The following is a 22388-nucleotide window of genomic DNA, read 5'->3' on the forward strand; positions in this document are numbered from 1 at the left end:
TGTCCCCTTCACCCCACTGGTGTGTGTGTGTGGGGGGGGTACTAGAGATGGAAACCGGGGAATTCTACCTCTAAGCTATATCTCCAGCCCTAGTTTTTATTCTTTATTTTGAAACAGAGTCTCATTGAGTTACAAAGGGCCTCACTAAGTATCTGAGGCCATCCTCCTGTCTCAGCCTCCCAAATGCTGGGATAACAAGCATGCACTACCATGCCAGGCTCCCACTGGAGTTTTAATCTACAGCACTGGGTCACAGTCCTCCTTTACTTTGCTGGCCTCACACCCTGAGCCAGGCTGCTCTCCTGTGTAGATGTCTTTAATCCTGCCCAGGCTTCAACACTTCATACTGAGTCCCCAACCCTTTCAATCAGAGAATGAAGAACCATGATAAAGAGAGGAGTGTTGCTTGACAACTGCTGCTGCTGCTGTGGAACACACAAAAACTGATGCTGGGTGCACAAAAAGAAGTTTTAATTATCCACTGCTGCTGGAGAGTTGCTAACTCAGACAGCATATTTACATATTAAAATTTTTTATCCCATTTGTGATCATATCTGTGGAAATCATTTTCCTAATTTTTTTTCTTTTTGTGTCCCATAATATCTAGTGAAGCCAACTGGTTTTCCTCTTTTTAGATTTCTTATATTTATATAAGCCATATAAAGCCCTGTTTTATCAATCATTTTCCTATGCTTTATTATTTAAAATTTGATTCAATTTTTAAACCTATCTAAAATTTCTGCATAGTCTGTGATGCAAGAATCTTATAGTCTACTTTATACCTTTCCAAATATATTTCTGGTATAACTAACTTTGACATCTTTAAGTTGTTCTTTTCTTTGACAACTGCTCTACTTTTTCTTCCAAATTATCAACCTATCCCTATCAAACTTCTTCCTTTATTTAGATAGACTTTATCCAAAAATTCTTAACTCCTTGTGTATTTCTTTTTCCATCATATTTTTTCTGAACTGCCTTCTCTTTTCTTCAATCTGAACTGCAGAGTGATGCTTTAAGAAAGCACTCAACAAGGTGTGTTAGATTCATTAAAACCTCATGGCCTCTTCTGGCATCAGCTAGGTCCCCACATGGCTTCCTTAAGTGCATCCTGCTCGCTATTCTTAAGATTCTCCATAAGAGCTATTTCCTATTTCTCTTGATCCTCATTAAATTAGCACACTTTTGTTTACTCCAAAGAGAAAATGGGGATTGGGTACTCAGCTCCTACTTATCCACCTATGAACTTCCATAAGTACCTACTCTGCTTCCTTATAGTATCAGCAAAGTGTCAGTGTTGCTGTCCTTTAGTCCAGTTAATCCTGACCCTGTCACTCTATGGCTACTCCTAAGTCTTCTTTACAGTCTCCTTTGTTTTTCCTTACACATTAAATGCTGGTATTCTCTAAGTTCAGATGTTTAATGTTTCTCTTTTTTTACTCTCAATGAACAATGAAAGTCCAGAGACTCCTCTGATTTACTCCACTCGTGGACTTATTTTTGAAGTCAATTTTGTCTCCGTTTCTGGTATCTCAGATCCTTTGGTTTTATCTCCCATTTTTGGTCCCACCCTTGCTCTTGGCATTTGATCAACTAATTTAGCTTCAGAACTATCTAGTTTCCAACTCTGGGTGATATTTTAAGGGTTCATTTAGGCACCCCTCCAATACTTAATAGCTCTTCTTTACTAACTGCTCTCTCCTAATTGCTTATCAGAGACAGTTCAAGTGTTAGCTACTCTTGGAAATATTTCTTGAGCCACATTCTCAGGCTGAGTTTGGAATCCTGTAATCCCACAGACCCTTGTTGTTTTCCACTACTATAACACTTTACATTCTGTCATGTAATTTTTCATTTTCTTAAATATCTGTCCTAGATTACAAACTAGAAGTCAAGAATTTTATGTTTCTTACAAAAAGAAAAAACAGTAATGGAAAGAATAAAATAAAGACAAAGAAAGATAGTTCAGATGTGATTGAGACACTAGCTAGACCAACGGTGGATGAACTTATGGCAAAAATTCCAGAATATAGAACATTCAAGAGTTAGGTGAATGCAGGGCGTGGTGGCGCACGCTTGTAATCCCCATGCTTGGGAGGCGGAGACAGGAGGATCCCGCAGGTTTGAAGCCAGTGCTGCTGGCTTAAGAGACCCTGTTTCCAAATTAAAAATATAAAAATAGGTCTGGGAGTGTAGCCCGGAGGGTAGAAGGGTTTCCAGGAACCCCAATACCACCAAAAAAAAAAAAAAAGTTAGGTGATTTACTGTGTATAATTGTAGGGGGTTCTGAAAATGACAGGGCCCAAAGGAACCGATTTGAAAAAATCAAAATTTAGGGGCAACATTCCTAGGAAAAATAGCAAGAATCATAGTCAATGAGAGGCTCTAGAAACTAGAGCACTTGGGGCCAAAACACCAACAATTTGAGATGTTAGTGTTAAAACATCAGGACAACAGATCTCAGTGACAGCAAAGGACTGACAGACAAGAGAACCAACTGACAGTTCCAGAGCTACTGCACCTGAGGAAGAATCACAAATTAAACGATCACACCAGCTTTAGAAGAAAAGTGACTAAGATGGTTTAAGTGTTTCCAGCTTTAGTCCCAGAAGTGCTTAGAAATAAAAGGAGAATCAGCCAGGTGTGGTGGCCCACACATGTAACCCCAATACTTGGGAGGCTGAGACAGGAGGTTCAAAGACATCCTCAGCAAGCAGTGAGACTCTCATCACCTATGGAGACCCTGTCCTCAATACATGAGGACTCCAAGCACCGTTGCTGACGTTGATAGAAAAGGCCAAACATCAAGGAATAAAAATTACTTTTAGAAGCTGGGAGTAGCTCATAGCTGAGAGCCCGCAAGGAAACAAGCACCTCAGTCCTGCTACCACAAGGAACCAAATTCTTCGATTAAGAATGCACTTAGAAGCAGATTTTTCTGCAAGCCTAAGATAAGAACTTGTTGAGGAATTTTCTTCCTGTGTTCTCCTATGTTGGAGAGTTGGACCTATGCCTTCCTTTAGTAATTTCAGAGTCTTTCATCGAATTTCTAGGTCTTTGATCCATTTTGATTTGACTCTTGTGCAGGATGAGAGGTTGGGATTTGATTGCATTTTTCCACAAATGGGTAACTAGTTTCCCCAACATTTGTTCAAAAGGCTGTGTTTTACCTGACATGTGTTTCTGGCACCTTTGTCGAAAATCAGTTGTCTATAAGTGTGTGGACTCGTTTCTGTATTTTCCATTTTGTTCAACTGGTCTATGTATCTGTTTTTGTGCCAATTCTATGATGTTTTTATTACTATACCTCTGCAGTATAACTTGAAGTCAGGTATTGTGATGCCCCCTGTGAGATTCTTACTGATGAGAATTGCGTTGGCTATTCTGGGTTTTTTGTTTTTCCATATGAAATTTAGAACTTATTTTTCTAGCTCTGTAAAAAATGACAATGGTAATTTAATATGGATTGCACTGAATCTGTAGATCACTTTTGGTAGAATGGCCATTTTTATAATATTTATTCTGCCTATTCAAGAGCATGGCAGATCCTTCCATTTTCTAAAATCTTCAATTTCTTTATTTAGTGTTTTATAATTTTCATTGTAGAGGTCTTTTAACTCCTTGGTTAGATTTATTGCCTCAAAAACATTTTATTGTTTATTGTTTTTGAGGTAATTATGAATGAAATTATTTCCCCAATGACATATATTTCTGATCTAATTATTTCTTTTCTTTTTTTTTGGTGGTACTGGGGTTCCTGGAAGCCCTTCTACCTCCGGGCTACACTCCCAGACCTATTTTTTACATTTTTATTTGGAAACAGGGTCTCCTAAGCCAGCGCGCTCGGCTGGCTTCGAACCTGCGCGATCCTCCTGTCTCTGCCTCCCAAGCATGGGGATTACAAGCGTGCGCCACCACGCCCGGCCTGATCTAATTATTTCTAAAAGCCTAATACCACAATTTAGTACATGTATACATTCATACTTGGCCAAAGTAATATATTTTGTTTCATGCTCTATATTTCAGCAACTATAGTTTCTGCTATATGTTATACTATCTTATTAATTAACGAAAGCAAAATAATTATCTTATTTTGTGTCTTGTATTTTAAATGAATTGATTATGTCTGCATCATTTAATGATGTGTGACTTTTAATCATATAAAATGTACTCTATAAACTATTTCTCAGTGATGGTTATGATACTTCAAAAATAAATATTAAGCGGGGTGTGGTAGCACATGCTTGTAATCCCGTGCTGGGGAGGCGGAGACAGGAGGATTGTGCAGGTTCGAAGCCAGCTGCGCTGGCTTAAGAGACCCTGTTTCCAAATAAAAATATAAAAATAGGTCTGGGAGTGTACCCCATTGGTAGAAGGGTTTCCAGGAACTCTAGACAACCAATAAATAAATTAATTAATTAATTAAATAGGGTGAATTCATTCGAACCCCCCCCCATGCCTGAATGGCATGGGGCTGTAACTATCTTCTGTATTTCTATCTTTTTAATAAACTTCTTTAAATCTTCAAAAATAAATAAATAAGTAAATATTATAGTTTTTTTAAATGAAAAAAAAATGAAGTCATAATTCAATCTGGCAGTAAGTCTAATATTCCCAAAAGATTTGATGACTACTGTTTGGGCCAATTAAGATATATGCTAAATATTCACCATTAAGTGAATAAGCTAAATCTATAACCTCAAGGTTGTAAAGTATAAAATAAACTTATTTTATATTGAAAAGTAGAAGGTATACTGAAACTAGTATTTCAATTTCCCAAACCTTCATGAATATGTCAGATTAAACAAAATGTCTTTAAGTTAAAGAGAAAAAGATACTAGTAGGTACTTAAAAAGTCTTGGTAAGCTGGGCGTGGTGGCGCACGCTTGTAACCCCCGCGCTTGGGAGGCGGAGACAGGAGGATCCCGCAGGTTTGAAGCCAGCCTCGGCTTAAGAGACCCTGTTTCCAAATTAAAAATATAAAAATAGGTCTGGGAGTATAACCCAGAGGTAGAAGGGTTTCCAGGAACCCCAGTACCACCAAAAAATAATAAAAAATAAAATAAAAAGTCTTGGTAAAATCTTTTGGAAACACTTCTTTGAAAATTAAAAAAAATTGACGACTCTGATTTGTAGTTGGGTAGCAAATCCTTTTGCAATTTAGATGGCTTCCAATTCTTAGTTTTCAACAATTTTAAAGGGGATATAATTGAATTGCCAGCTGGTAAATCATTAAAAATAAGTTTTCATGATATATTCTTGGCACAAAACTTGAAAGGAGTTCTAAGAATTGAGTAACATTGCTATGACAAAATTCTTTCCATTCCCATCTGCTAAGTAACCTAAATAATTACATGGATTGGAGAGGGGGAAAAATCTCCATTTCATTAAATGATTACTTGCAATAAAATTATAAAATATATAAATATTAATGCCACTTTACATAGTGGTTGAAAATTAGTGCAACCACTTTGAAAAACATCTTGCAATAAAATTACAAAATATATAAATATTAATGCCACTTTACGTAGTGGTTGAAAATTAGTGCAACCACTTTGAAAAACATCATGGAAGATTCTCAGAATGAAAACTTACCATATGACCCAGCAATACCACCTATGGGTATCTACCCAAAAAAACGAAAACCAAACTACCAAACCAATGCACAAGTATCTATGCTCATAGATGCACAATTCATCATTCCCAAACTATGGAACCGGCCTGGATATCCAATGAACAGATGAGTGGATTATAAAACTATGGAGTATGTATACAATGGACTTTTACCCAGCCATAAAGGAGAACAAAATTATGGCATTTACAGGGAAATGTCACAAAAAATACAAAATCAGATGCTTTCCCTAATATGTGAAAACTAGGGAGAAATGGGTAATAGGAGGAACTCTAGTTGAAGAAGGGGCCCTATAGAGGAGCAATTAATGTGACCTATCTGAGGGAATGGGAGGGGGTAAGATGGAAACTCTTAAAACACATGATGAACTTAAAACATATCAATGTCAATCACTAAATCAAGCATGGGAATGAGAGAGAGGGAGGGAATGGGATGTAGACTGGATAAAGGCTAATTGGGTGATGTGTACATGTGTATCTCCACAAGTTTTTTATTCCATTTAAGATGTCTGACTACAATGTACCAATAAAAATATTTTTAAAAAAAAGAAAAATTACAATATTTCTGTTAAGGTATTTGTTTTATTGTTTTTTAATTTAAAATTTTTTCCAGTTCTGGTGATTAAACCAAAGGTTTCATGTATGCTAGGCAAACCATCTACCACAAAACTACATCCTCAGCCTATGTTCTTGTATATTTTAAGTGGTTAGAATGTATAAAATGGTATTTCATTGGATATAATTAAATGAAACATGTTTTATTTTAAAATGTCAATATTTAAATATGCTAGAAACTACATTCTTTATAACTAGATATATGATAATAGTTTTTTAGATGTTAACTTAAGAAGAACAAGGAAGGCATAGTTTTTTCAAAATTCCCTTAAGGGATTAGCCAACAAAACTGTATGGCCACTGATCTGCAGTAATCAACATATACTTCACTTTTCACCCATGCTGATAGATGGACCATCTTAGTTTCCTATATGGTACAAATTTCACTATGAGATAACATTCATTCCTCAGTATAACTGGCTATAGAACTGGGCAAAGTGTTTAAATCAGTTAACGCATCTATTTCAATAAACACATCAATAACACATCTATTTCAATAAAGGATTAGCAGCCTGGCATGGTGGAGCACACTTGTAATCCCAGCATTTGGAAGGCTGAGACAGGAGGAGCATAGTTCGCAGAGAGCTTCAGCTACTTAGTGAGGCCCTCTGCAACTCAGTGAAACCCCATTTCAAAAAAAAAGAATAAAGCAGGGCGTGGTGATGCAAGTTTATAATCTCAGCATTTGGGAGGCTGAGACCAGAGGATCCAAGTTCACAGACAGCCTCAGCTATTTAGCGAGACCTCCATAACTTAGTGAGACCCTGTTTCAAAATAAAGAATAAAAAAATAAGGCAGGGGATGTAATTTGGAGATTGAATGCCCCTGGGGTTCCATCCCCAGACCTGCAAAATACTAAAAATAAAAAATAAAAATCGGGTTGGGGGTGTAGCTCAGAGGTAGAATGCCCCTGTGTTCAATCCCCAGCACTACCAAAAAAAAAAAAAAAAAAGTCAATAAAGGATTAGCAATGTTTGTAGAATCCTTGAAATATAGTTTTTATTACTATGTTTTAAGATGAAACATGTACATTTTTAAAGATATTTTTATTACTTCTAGATTACTCTTTTAAATTAAGGACCTATATTTTTATAACATGTTAACATCTATATAATTCTTCCAATGATATACACTGACTTTTACATATGACATGGAGTAAAAAGAAAAAAATGAAGTTTCTATCAAGAACATCTCTTCAGAAAAAGAAATGAAGATCAAGGAGTATGATAATCATTTGGCATTGATGACATGACCACAATTACATTAAGAATGTAATTACAGATTTAAGAATAAATCACCAGGGGTGGTGGTACACACTACAATCCCAGTACTTGGGGGGGGGGGCTGAGACAGAAGGATGGCAGGTTCAAGGCCAACTCAGCAACTTAGACTCTCAGCAACTTAGGGGGCTCCTTTTCAAAATAAAAAATAAAACAGGGTCTGGAGAAGTAGTTCAGAGGTAGAATAGCCACTAGATTCAATTTCGAGCACCAAAATGAATGAATGAATGAATGAATGAATGAGTCACTCAGAAGCAGAACACTCCTGGATTCGATCCCCAGTAAAACACACACACACACACACACACACACACACACACACAAACACACACACACACACACACACACACACAGTAAGCAAAGAATTCAAATGATGGTTTTAATTTCTCTTCTTGTTTTTTTGTTTTATTTTGTTTTCTTTTAAACTATGATTATAGTGACAGGAACCACATATCCATGCTATCCTGTTTTCTGTGAGCTGCACAGAGTTGCTAAACCTATGGAATTTTCCACTTAGTCTGGAAAGCGCTCAGGAGATAATGACTGTCTAAAATGTGAGTTTGCAGGACTCACTCATTCAAAAAAACTAATACAACAAGGGGAAAGGTAAAGGAGGAGGAGGAGAAAGCGGAAGGGAAGAAGGGAGGAGGAGACATGGCCTAAAGAAAACCACCACAATTAAGGACAAAATATAGCCAAAGCCCAGGGGTAGAAACTGAGTTCATTCACAAATCTATTAAAGTATACTGAGAAAGAAGAAAAGGAAGGCATTCCTTAAAATTTGAGAGGAAATTATGAAATGGGTATCTTACATAAAAGACACTGAACAATATCCTAGGCATTGTTTCTAATGGAGATTTTCTTTTTTTTTCTTTCTTGGTGGTACTGGGGGTGGAACCCAAGGACTTTTCTAGCTCTAGGCTATACTCCCAGACCTGTTTTATACTTTATTTGGAAACAGGGTGTCAGTAAGTTGTTGAGAGCATCACTAAGTAGCTGAGGCTGGCTTTGAACCTGTGCGATCCTCCTGTCTCAGCCTCCCAAGCGCAGGGATTACAAGCGTGCGCCACCATGCCCGGCTCTAATGGAGGTTTTAATAAAAGCTATAAAAGAGCCTTTTTCACTTGGTAATTTTTCTCATATAGACCTTGATAAACAAAATATAATACTGTTATGATACATGTAAATTAGGTTTATTAAATACAAAAGAATCTCTGTTAAGGATAGATTGCTGTATTGTTAAAAGTATCAAAGGGAAGTATATTCTCTACTGGGATACAAAGATTTGTCTACTTACTGGGGTTTGAGTGTATAAGTGAAGAAAAGTTTTTTTTTACCAGTTCAAGGTGACAGTAAACAGATACTAGAACAATAGAAACTCTTCCTTTATCTATTAAACTGACTTAAGTAGCTTACTACATAAGAGATTCTCAGCAACTTACTTGTCTGTTTTTCCAACAAGAATTCTTTCTACTATAGTCATTAGTGGTTTTCTCTAAGAACTGAAAAAGGCTGTCCTCTGATATTGAGGTTGTTTTGTTTTATTTTTAGCATGTATCTCATTTTAAAAAAAAGCAAGAAGGAACTAGTTCTATGTACTCTTCCATACTCTTCATATTAGTGAGTTATATGTTTTTTATATACAGTGTTCAAATTTACTTCCTAAAAAGTAAAAAGTTACTTCCTAACAAGTTACTTCTATTAGTACAACTTTTCCCATTATATTTAGTGATATTTGCACTGTATTTTATTATATGAGAAATAATGCACAACAATAAAGAAAAGAAACATTATTACCATGTCCAAGATTTTAACAGTCACTTGTTAGGAATGTTTTATAACTATAAGATGATAAACTCAAAGCTAAATTTGATATAGAAATAATCTTTGTGAAAAGAAGTCTACAACATTAGTATCTCATTTACCTTAATGGAAAGTTTAGCATGTGACAAAAGAAAACTCCTCAATATTGAATATATTTTCACTGGTACAGGACTTCCTTGAGAAACTTCATAAATTATTGCTTAGATTTAACAATTTCCATCTGTCTTCATAAATATCTGTATTACTGTGGAGGTACCAAATATAATATACTGCACATGAGGTAGAATAATATATTAAATAACTGCCTTTGTCCTATGAATACATGTTTTTAGTAATTTGTATATTGATTTGTATACTAACATGTTTTTAGTAATTTGTATATTGATTTGCTTGTGTCTTAGAAATATTTTCACTAATGATACTGACAAGCTATTGAAACTTAGATTGACTTAGCTATAAGTAATTAGCAAGTCGATAGGAGAGAGGAACTGGGACTTTCTCTGTCTAAAGACAGAGCTACATAATAATTAGATAATCTAGCTAAGATGGGAGGAGCAGGCACCTGACCTTTCTGACCTTTGATCATGACCTTCGTGAAAAGAAACCTAGGTGGAAAGGTCACCTGGGCTCCACCTTGGTAGGGAAATAAGGGGAGGAACCTTACAGCATTTTCTTTTTCTTTCTTTTTTTTTTTTTTTTTTTTTTTTTTTTTTTTGGTGGTACTGGGGTTCCTGGAAACCCTTCTACCTCCGGGCTACACTCCCAGACCCATTTTTATATTTTTATTTGGAAACAGGGTCTCTTAAGGAAGCAGGGCTGACTTCGAAAATGCGAGATCGTCCTGTCTCCACCCCCCAAGCACAGGGATTACAAGCCTGAGCCGCCACCACTCCCGGCTTACCGGGTTTTTACTACGTCAGGATTACATGAACAAGATGGAGGTCATGTGTATAAAAAAGCTGGGTCCACATGTTGTATCTTTGGTGAATTTGTTCAAATCACCCCCCCATGCCATTTCTGAATGGCATGGGGCTTTAACTGTCTTCTGTATTTCTATCTTTTTAATAAACTTCTTTAAATCTTCAGCAAGAGTCCGGGCTAATGTGTATTTACCCAGAGCTCAGGACAAGAACCTGCGGTTTTTCTGTTTTGAAGGTTTTTTATGTGTTTTGAGGAAAATTGTGTCTGGAACCCTAACAGGGGTCCTCGGGGACAGTTTTCCCAAAACCATATCATCTCAAACCATAACAATTTGCATTTACATAGGTTTTGAAATCTTCTAATCCTAAAAACCATAATTTTAGTTGAAGATTCATAATACCAATATATTTCTAGCTCTTATATTTTACTAAGCATAATACATTTTATCACATCATAGTTGTTTTAATGTAGTGTCAAGCTACACTGTAATGCTTAGAAAAATAAACATCTGTTTTATAAGTTAAGAATTTGAGCCAGGCGTGGTAGCACAAGCTTGTAATCCCAGCATTTGGGAGGCTGAGACTGGAGGATCGCAGTTTGCAAACAGCCTCAGTTACTTAGTGAGGCCCTCATCAACACAGTGAGACCCTGTTTCAAAAATAAAGAATAAAAAATTGGGCAGGGGTGTAGCTCGGAGGTCAAATGTCTCTGGGTTCCACCCCCAGACCCGCTGGAACCCAGAGGCATAAAAAAAAAAAAAAAAAAAAAAGATTTTGATATTTGAGAACTGCAGGTACATCTGAATTTGGGGTAATTAAAAATTAGTTTTTAAATTTTGCTACTATATACCTTCTTTCAAAAAGATTTAAGAGGGATCATTTTTTGTTTTGTTTTGTTTTTGTGGTACTGAGGGTGGAACCCAGGGGCTTTTCTACCTTGGGGTTATACTCCCAGACCTATTTTATACTTTATTTGGAAACAGGGTCTCACTAAGATGCTGACTAAGTAGCTGAGGCTGGCTTCCAACCTGTGCTTTTGAAGACCCACAGATCAGGTCTATAACATAAGAAGTGATGCACAAAGATTCAGATCAAGCCTTATTAGTCCAAAGCATGTACTAGGTTGGTAATATTTACTCATGATCTAGTGTCCATTTATCTACTCAACAAAGTTATGCTAGCTTTACTACTCTCAGGAGTACAGGTGAAGGTTATAGTATCTATCTTCAGAATAAACAGTCAATTTTATAGGCAGGCAGAAAAGAAGTTCATTTGCTACTGTAGTGTGATACAAATTGTGAAAGTTCTCAGGCAGTTGAGGGGTGCACTCAACTTAAGATGGAGAGTCAGGTAGAAGTAAAAAAGAGATCATAAGAATAAAGAGGTAGGCAAAGAGGCTAGATGAAAACAATCCTTGAGTGCCATGCTAAGGAGACTGGCTTTTATTTTCTAGGGGAACATGGAGAGCTGTTCAATAATTTTAGTCTGGAGAGTGACAATTAGATATGCTTTTTAAAAAGCCACTTCTTTTGATAATTTTCAAAAATTAATGTGCAGCAGTAGTTCAGGAAAAAATGAAAAAGTGACAAAGGAGATTGAATGAACAAGAGAGATTCGGCAGATAACTAAGAGGCAAATTTGAGAAGGTTCCAAAGGAAAAGTGTGGGGCTTCCTTAAGCATGGAAGGAGGACAAGGGGAGGCTTCAGGGAGCCCTGAGGGTGACCGCTGACCACAAGCCCCAAGATGACCTATCTGCCATGTTGACTTCAAGGACATGTTCCAATCAGTGATCCAGCATTACAGTCAACACAACAGAACCCCATCATGTCCTCAAGAGCCCAACAAAGAAAAACCCAGAGGAATGTGCTCAGCAAAAGGGCTACGAAGAGGGTGACCTCCTCAGCCTGGGGGTTGTTGATCTTGTGATTTCCTTCAGGGCTTACTGCAAGGCACTAACACAAATGCTTTCATTTTAATAAGATCTTTCAGTACTTCTATCATTTTCTTCACTTCATTTTTCTTTATTGGTACTAGGAATGAATCCAGGAGCACTCTACCTCTGAGCTACACCCCCAGCCTATTTTTTTTTTCAACAGAGTCTTACTAAGTTGTTGAGGATGGCCTTGAATTTGCAATCCTCCTGCTTCAGCCTCCCAAGTAAGGGAATTAGAAATGGATGCCACCACGTCTGGCTTTCAGGTACTTCTGGTCTTTGTCTTGAAAGTTAATTTCCAGCCCTTTTCTCCACCACAACAAAAAGGAAGGGGGAATATCCTGAACACCTCCGAGGTGTTCTAAGTGTCCATGTGAATGGTACTATACCTTACAACAGTAGAAAACCTGAGGGACTAAGATGGTAGGCTGGATATGATGAGTAGGTGTAGGTAATTGTGTTCCATGGAAGAGGAGCCATTTCATAGACATATGAGTAGTAAGCTTAGGAAAAGAGATCTGGGCTAGAGGTACTGACTTGGAAGTTCTCAGGTTACACATGAGTAAGAATATACAGAATGAAAAATAAAAGACCCAGAAAAAAACATATAGAACACTCACATTTTAGTTGGTGGAATGGATCACTGAACTCAGCGGTGCAAAGTAAGAAAATATACTGACGAGAGGAAAAGTATTAGATTTAGTTCATGAAAATAAAATGTTGAACCAGTGAATTCAGAGGGGACACAGAGCGGAATACCTGAGATAAGGAGGATAAGGCTACAGTGTTTACATTCTTATGACCATAAGAGTGAGAAGAGCCAAAGACACAGCTGGAGTTAAACTCTGAGGGGTAGAAGGCCCAGCTGAGATTGAACTGTGCAGGCAGTTATAGAACTCCACCCCACAACTGGTGATATTTTAATTTATAAAGTAGGCACACAGAATGAAATGAGTAATATTAATGACAGGATAAAACATGGTCTAGTTGGCTCTTCCTTAGGAGAAAGATAGGGTTGGTTTGGGATGGATGTGTATAGTAAACCAAGAATGAGATTATGAGAGGATTGACTTGGGTTATAAAATGAGCTACTCCTAGCCTGCAAGCTTGAGAACTTACATACATCAGAGCTTCACATCTCCAGCTGATGTACTTAGAATCTGCAAATATCCCATGTGTTGTGTATGCTACCTCACCTACTTACAGCCACCACTTTAGAACTAAAGACTGGAGTTATTCCCATGGGAAGTGGTTACTGCTCTTGGCAACTGTTAGTTTACAGCCTTGCTTGATTTCCTTGCTCCATATCCTAAGAGGATTAAGTCCATTCAAAGCAATTAAGATTAATGAAAGAACCAATAACCCAATAACCGCGGCACTCCTCTTGTGGTCTTTCCACTCCATTTTAGCCTCTCACTTCCAACCTATTGTCCACATGAAGCCAGGGTAATCACTTAAAACTTTAATGAATGCTATCATTCCCTTGCTTCAAAGAGCACAATGGCTTTCTAAATGGATTAAGAGTTACAATAAAACTGTCATGACACACCAGACTTTGTACATGCCTAATGTTTTTAAACCCCACTTTGTGCCACACTTCCTATGCCCAGAGCTTTTGCATTAACTTTTATACCATTCCTTCAGCCTCAAATCTTATTTTTTAGTTCTAGGAGTGTGTGTGTGTTTTGTATTTTATAAACTGACACCTCATCCTTCAAATGTCAGCTAAAATATCTACTCAGACATATCACTAACTACAGTATGAAAGAAAATTACTCTCCTCCGTTCATTTCCTTCATAACACAAACTATACTCATGAATTTCTTTGTTCACTTGAACAAATATATGTAAAAGACATAAAATATATCTTTTATTTACCTATATTCTATTTTTAGTAAAGTGCCTGGGATGCAATAGACAATAAATTTCTGGCAAAGGAAAGGAAGGAGGAAATAGTAAACAATCAAGAAAAACAATCGAGAAAACAATAAGAACTGGAAAAAACTGAACGGCAAGTAATGGTATTGGACAATTTCTAAAATTAGGCTTAAATGTTAAATTACTGCAATTAATCATTGCAATTAATCCAATTAGTGTTTGAACCTTTTGTTTGTTTTCTGTGGTACAGGGAATTGAATCCAGGAGGATTCTACCTCTGAGCTACATCCAGAGCCCTTTTAAATTTTTTACTTGGAAATAGGGTCTCACCAAGTGGCTAAGAGCCTCACTAAATTGCTGAGGCTGGCTTCAAACCTACAATCCTTCTGTCTCAGCCTCCCAAGTACTGAAATTACATACTTGGGCCACCATGCCCAGCTGTGTCAAAACTTTTAAAAGTGAAACCATAGCACAACAATATTCCTATGAAATATCTATTAGAATTAAGCTCTTCTGAGAAGCAGTATGAAAATTTACACACTCCACTGTCTGAGAGATTAATTGTGTGTGTGTGTGTGTGTGTGTGTGTGTGTGTGTGTGTGTGTGTTTGTGTGTACTGGAGATGGAACCCAGGGGACTTCTAACTCTGGGCTATATTCCCAGACCTATTTTATATTTTGTTTGGAAACAGGGTCTAAGTTGCTGAGAGCCTCACTAAGTAGCTGAGGCTGGGTTCGAACCTGTGCGATCCTCCTGTCTCAGCCTCCCAAGCATGGGGATTACAAGTGTGCACCACCACACTCAGCTTGAGAGAATAATTTTTATTAACACTCTTAATTTTTTTAAAATAAGAACACATCTTAGTTAATAAGAAAGGGTCAAAGGAGCTATATTACAAAGTGTAGTTTCTAGAAACAACTCAGATCAAGGGCAGAAAACATGATCAAAGAAGTTCCGACATTGTTCTGGGAGGATGTGATGGCTAATTCCATGTTTCAAGTTGGCTAGAAAGAGTACCTAGATACTTGGTCAAACATTACATAAGCTAGATCTTTCTGTGAAGCTGATTGTTAGTCAAATTAACCTTTAAGAGACTTTGATTAAAGCAGAGCACCCTCCATTATGATGAGGCCAATCAGTTAAGGGCCTTACCAGAAAAGACCAATTGCCCCTGAGGAAGAGGGATTTCTGCCAACAGACTGACTTCACATTCAACTGCAGCATCAGCTCTTCCCTGGCTCTCCAGCCTGCCGTCTACCCTGCAGATCCTACAATTGCCAGCCTCCATGATCACACAGAACAACTCCTTGAAATAAATAAATCTATCTCTCCCTCAGTTATATATGTACACACACACACACACACACACACACACACACACACACACAGAATGCATGCACATATATACATATATACTATGGTTCTGTTTCTCTGAAAAACCCTAATACAGAGGATTAGGAACTAGAACACATGCATTCACGTCCCAACTCTGGCCCTTAACACCTGGATGATACCCTGGAATGATCAATACTAATTTATAAAATAAAGAGACTTTTAAAATGAACTATTAGACATTATTGATGTCAACTTCACATATCATAACTATTATTTCCAAATAAATGTAAATTCAAAGTGTCTATAAAATATATGCTCTTCATTTACTAATTTTAAAACTAGTATGAGTACCCAATTAGTTAAGCATATGTTGATGTTTTGATAAAGTATAAAGTATTTTTCATGGTAGAAAATACTGGAAAGAATCCTAAGGTGACTCTGACCTCATCATACAAATGGCATTTATTTGGCAGATGTTATAAAACTTAACTTCTTTGATAGGGAAATACTTACACATTTTTCAGCTTTTTAAACAAATTACCTCATTTCATACTGTGACTTTTATTTCACAAAGCAGCACTATTTTTAAATATATAAAATATGATACTTTCCAATTATAAATACTATACATTCAGCCACCAGATAATCATATTAAGATTAGAATTTATATAGTTAAACAAATTCTTTTACTTACAAATGAAATTCAGTAACTTTTATGATTTTTAAGTAGATAATTACATAATTTGGAATCCTATTAACTATTTTATAAGTTTTACTATAGCAAATATTAAAATATTACTATGAAATATAGAATATATAGTACTGAGCTAAAATTCAGAACTTCACTTATAACTTTCTTTCTTTCTTTCTTTCTTTCTTTTTTTTTTTTTTTTGGTGGTACTGGGGATGGAACCCAGGGGCCTTCTACCTCCAGGCTACACTCCCAGACCTATTTTATATTTTTTTATTTGGAAACAGGGCCTCTTAAGCCAGCAAAGGCGGGCTTCGAACCTGCATGATCCTATCCTCCTATTTCAGCCTCCTAAGCGCAGTTATTACAAGCGTGCGCCACCACGCCCAGCTATAACTTTATTTCTAAATATTTTAAATTTATACAAGAGTACTTTCCATAAAATATCCAATATTTTTAAAGATGAGAAAAAATTCTCTGATAATAATAATTAGATTAATTTCACTAGAAAACTAATGAAAATAAACCTTCTAATTTCCAGATGCATGCCTAGGTAACCTGGGGATTTTGGAAAGGTCAACAGAAGCAAATGCTGACCTTGCTCTTTCCCCTCAGCTACTGACTTTGGTGACAGAATCAGTGGTGGAGGGCAGGTTTGCCTCAGAGAAAAATGTTGCTACTAATTTCTCTACTAGCTAAACTACAACTAAATTAAGGAAAATATATAAAAATAAATGAGAGTTTAAAGGCATACATCAAAAAATAGTCTGAAAAAGAATACAAAATTAAAATTAGATCATAGGGATATAGTTACTTCAAATAAAAAATATTAACATTAGACTTTTTATTCATTCAAATTAGAGAAATGAGGAAACCAAACACAGGCAGAATATAACTGTGTAAATGGGTCTGCATATTAGTTTAGGGGATGAAGTAAAAATTTTGATGAGCTGAGTCATTAAGTCACTTTAAATGTGTTTGAAATTCTTTTTGAAAATATATTATTTTAATAATTCTCAAAACTGGGGCAAAAGTGTACCTCATAACTTCCTTAACTAAAAAGCAGAGTTATAGCCAGGCATTTTGATGCACGCTTGTAATCCCAGGATTTGGGAGGCTGAGACAGGAGGATCGTGGTTTGCAGACAGCCTCAGCTACTTAGTGAGGCTCTTTGCAACTCAGTGAGACCCTGTTTCAAAATAAAGAATAAAAATTTGACCTGGGAGTGTAGCTTTGAGGTAGAATGCACCAGGGTTCCATTTCCAGTGCCACTAAATAAATAAATAAATGAACGAACGAATAAATAAATAAATAGAGCAGAGTTATTTGAAACTCCTATTAGTTAGCTGTACTTTAAGAGATGTTCCAAATCCTGGAAATACTTACCTGTAAATGGATTTTGTGTGTGTGTGTGTGTGGTGGTGGTACTGGGGTTCCTGGAAGCCTTTCTACCTCCGGGCTACACTCCCAGACCTACTTTTATATATATATATATATATTTTTTTTTAAATTTGGAAACAGGGTCTCTTAAGCCAGCGCGGCTGGCTTCAATCCTGTGTGATCCTCCCGTCTCTGCCTCCCAAGCGCGGGGATGACAAGCGTGCGCCAACACGCCAGGCCTAAATGGATTTTTTTTTTTTTCAGGTCTAGGGAGGGAACCCAGGGGCATTCAACCTCTGAGCTACATGCCCTGCCCTATTTTTTATTCTTTTTATTTTTTATGTTTCTTTGTTTTTTGTTTTTTTGTTTTTGGTGGTACTGGGGTTCCTAGAAGCCCTTCTACCTCCGGGCTACACTCCCAGACCTATTTATACATTTTTATTTGGAAACAGAGTCTCCTAAGCCAGCGCGCGCAGCTGGCTTCAAACCTGCGCGATCCTCCTGTCTCTGCCTCCCAAGCACGGGGATTACAAGCATGCGCCACCACGCCCCGCACTTCTTTTTATTTTTGAAACCAGGTCTCACTGAGTTGCTGAGGGCCTCACTGAGTAGCTGAGGCTGTCCACGAACCATGATCCTCCCGGGTCTCAGCCTCCCAAATGCTGGGATTACAAACATGTACCACCAGCCTGGCTCTGTAAATGGATTTTTTAAACGTTCACAGAAAAGCAGGGCATGGTGGTACACACTTGTAATCCCAGTACTTGGGATGCTGAGACAGGATGATCACAGGTTTGCAAACAGCTTCATATAATTAGTGAGGCCCTCTAAAACTTAGTGAGAGCCTGTTTCAAAATAAAAAATAAATAAAAGGGCTGGGGGATAGCTCAGAGGTAGAATCCCCCTGGGTTCCATCCCCAGTTCTGGGAAAATAATAAAATACATCAGAGAATTTTCTAGTTAAATGTGACCTTAGAATTCAACTGTGTAAAGTCACATCCAATGCAATAACCTCATTTATAACCTGTATTATCAATGATTATCAAAACCACCGAAATAGTTCCAATGATGGAGAATAAGGAAGTCTATTCCAATGTCATTTAAATTACCAGAAAAAAAAATTTTTAAAGTTAATATATCCCTGTTACAATTTCCATCCAGTGGTTTTAGTTCTATATTTTGAGACTTTGTTCTAAATAGCAATCTTTCAAATAATTGAAAATTTAACTCTCAAGTCCTTTGGGCTAACCATCCTATTTTTTCTCCAACTCTTTCTCATACGGTAAGTTTTCAATAACTGTCCCTACTATTGTATCATTTGCATAAATCCCTATTTGCCAGCAACCCTTCAAAAACATGGTGTCCAAGAATAAATACAATAGGCCAGGCATGGTGGTGCATGCTTGTAATCCCAGTATTCGTGAGGGGGAGACCAGAAGATGGTGGTTCACGAACAGCCTCAGCTACTTAGTGAGGCCCTTTGTAACTCAGTAAGACCCTATTTCAAACATAAAAAGGACTAAAAATTAGGGCTGGGGGTGTAGCTCAGAGGTATAATGCCCCTGGGTTTCATCCCCAGTACTGAAAAGAAAAAAAAAAAAGAATAAATACGATAGTCTACGTGTGATCCAGATATGTGTAACATAAGGTGATGTAAGAATCACTGCCTCTCTCTTAAATTTTACTTATAGTAATGAAGAATGAGATTTAGAATTCCTCCTAAAAATATATATTCTTCTCGAAGATGGGAAAATAATAACCAAATTTACATACTTTTATAAATACTGAGATAAAACGTGGCAATTTTTCTTAATTCTCCATATGCTATGTGTAAACTTAAAACACCTGGTATACCACACAGATTGTAGCAAAGTTAGTTTTGGAAACAAAATTATATTTCCATTTAAATTTTCCACATTTAATGTCCCTAGATGGAGAATTGATGAACTGTTACTTTATATTTTTAAAGAATTTTTACAGTAAAAGATGTTTCACTGCTTTATTAGACATTATATGTCCAGCATAAATTTAAGCAACCCTTAGATCTTGATGTAAAAAGCTGATGTTTGAATCAAGTCCACATTTTTTCCATTCTCCAAATTTTGTTCTAATTAAGGCAACAATGCTTGGGAAAGAAGATACTCTGGCATTTTAAAGTATCTAAGCACATGCTGAATTTCTCGTATTTAAGCTATAGTATGCTTTACTTCATTCCTATATAGCCTAAGTCATATACATTTCAAAAATAAAACTTATTTTCAGAAAAAATTTTGAAAAGTAATTTAAGAAAATATTACCATCACCTATATCTCCATAAAAAATGAAAATAAACTTTTTGTGAATTGTCTCTAAAAAAACTTTTTTATGAATTTGTGAACTGTCTAAAAAAAATCAACCAAGGTAACAGTTAAGACTTGAAGAAGCAAAACTTTTTATCTACCTTATTTCATATGTTTGAAAAATATTCTACCATGTTGTTTTTTTTCTCTCATGCTTTGAAACAAGGCCAAATCAAACATTAAGTCTGTTTCAAAAGAAATGAATAAATGAACCACAGATTATTATAAAATAAGTATAAATAAAAAGCAAAGGCTCTAACTCTAGGTTAAGTGGTATAAATTTTATTAACATCTTAAAATAAAACGACCCCTTTCTGAATGGATTAAAAAGTTAGTTTTAATCAACTACTTGATGTTCAAGAGAATTTCTAGAGAGATAAGCAACTGTAACACACTAAAATTTACAGATTATATTTGCATACTAAATTTACAGACTAAATTGGACATTTAAGTTTCTTTTATATATCTGACAATTCTGAAGTGGCTTAAAGAAAGCCAAATCCAATTAAGAACAATCCTGGCTCACCTGGACAGCTCTGGTATCCCAGACTGCCTAAAGGTAACCCCCTTTCCAGAAACTCCCATCCTGGTCTGTTTTTAAAAGGCTAATTCCATAGGGAGGAATAGGGATATAAGAGGGACTTTAAATAATAGAGGAGAAAACCCAATGGAGTGACAGAGGGTCTAGGGAAGGGTGGTGGGGGAGGAGAAGGTTAATGGAATATGATATTATATACGTATGTGAATTTATCAATGCCAATCTCTGTATCATAAATAAGAAAGGGAGGCAGGGGAAGGAGGTCAAGGGGAAGCTCCTCAAGTACTTGCTGTATGTATATCCCCGTCACTCTTAATTACATTAAGATGTGAGGCTATAATATACCAATAAAAATATATTAAAAGAAAATAACAGCCGGGCATGGTGGCGCACGCTTGTAATCCCTGCACTTGGGAGGTGGAGACAGGAGGATCGCACAGGTTCAAAGTCAGCCGCTCTGGCTTAAGAGACCCTGTTTCCAAAAATAAAAAAGTATAAAAAATAGGTGCAGCCCAGAAGTAGAAGGGCTTCCAGGAACCCCAGTACCACCAAAGAAAGAAAGAAAGAAAATAACATAAAAGGCTAACTCCACATACCTGTGAGAGTGAGAGACCTAGGAGACCAAGTAACACTGATTAATCTCTGGGTACTGGATCACTTGGCAGTTTACATTTTAATGGTCCAGTAACAAGTAGAATAGCATTAACTATTGGAAGTGCCTGCAACAGACTAAAGATGTATATACTTCCAAATTTTATATGCTGAAATGTCAACTCCCAGTGTAATGGTATTAGAAGGTGGAACCTATGGAAGTTGATTATGTTATGAAGGGGGGGAGCCATAACAATGGAATCAGTGCCCTCCAAAAGAACCTCAGAGAGTACTCTGCTCTCTACCTTGTGAGGAAACAGTAGGAAGTCGATTGTCTGCAATCCAGAAGAGAGTCCTTACAAGAACCCAACCATGCTGACCTCTTGATCTTAAACTTCCCAGCCTCCAGGAATATGAGAAACTTTTCTTGCTAAAAAGACACTCAGTTTATGGCAATTTGTTATAGCAGCCCAACTTGACCTAGACAGTACCATATCCCTATTTCAAGGGTTAAACATTTAACTTGCAATTATTAAAACTTTCTATGAAACCACATTTCTTTGCCATAAGCAACATAAGCTTACTTCATAATTACTAAGTTACTCAAGTAGTTCTATTTATTTTATTTATTTTTGAGTGTGTGGTACTGAGATTGAACCCATGAGCATTCTACCTCCAACTTATACATCTAGCCCTTTTCTTATTTGTTTGTTTTGAGTCTCTCTAGATTGATGAGACTCTCACTATTTGCTGAAGCTCTCTTCAAACCTGTGATCCTCCTGTCTCAGTTTTCCAGGTACTGAGATTACAGGTATGTGCCGCCACAAGTGGTAGTAGTTTTAATTTTATCCAGTAAAACTAACAACATATACCTGTACAGTACATTAAAACAGGTTATGTGTAAGAAAACAATGTTTTGGCAGGCGTGGTGACACACACTTGTAATCCCAGCATTCAGGAGGCAGAGGACCGGAGCATTACGGCTCAAGGACAGCCTCAGCTACTTAGTGAGGCCCTTCACAACTCAGTAAGACCCTGTTTCAAAAAATTTAAAAAAACTAAAAAAACTGAATTGAAGTTATAGCTCGAAGGTAGAATGCCCCTGGGTTCCATCCCCAATACCACACATACACACACACACACACACACACACACACACACACACACACAAAGAGAGAGAGAGAGAGACAGACAGACAGACAGAGAGAGAAAACAATGTTTTAAAACTAGAGAAAATTTACAAAAGAAGAACAATGTGAAAGTTTCCATTCTATTAACCATTAATTTGATAGTTAATTATAATTATGCTCTTTACTATATAATGAGAACATTTTTAGGTTAAAGAAGTATTAGCTTCAGGAACTTTCTAAGATGGGCGTGGTAGCACACCCTTATAATCCCAGCATTTGGGAAGCTGAGACAGGATTGCGGTCTC

General features: G+C 36.8%; 1 protein-coding gene across 1 annotated transcript in view; it reads right to left on the reverse strand.

The window, feature by feature from the left end:
- The window catches only part of ME1 (malic enzyme 1), a gene marked incomplete at both ends in the record, with an annotated part of 152148 nt that overhangs the window by 96599 nt on the left and 33161 nt on the right, over positions 1-22388 (reverse strand). The gene's annotated exons all lie outside the window — the stretch shown is intronic.

Source organism: Muscardinus avellanarius (assembly GCF_963383645.1).
Source record: "Muscardinus avellanarius genome assembly, chromosome: 8".
Taxonomy (NCBI): Eukaryota; Metazoa; Chordata; class Mammalia; order Rodentia; family Gliridae; genus Muscardinus; species Muscardinus avellanarius.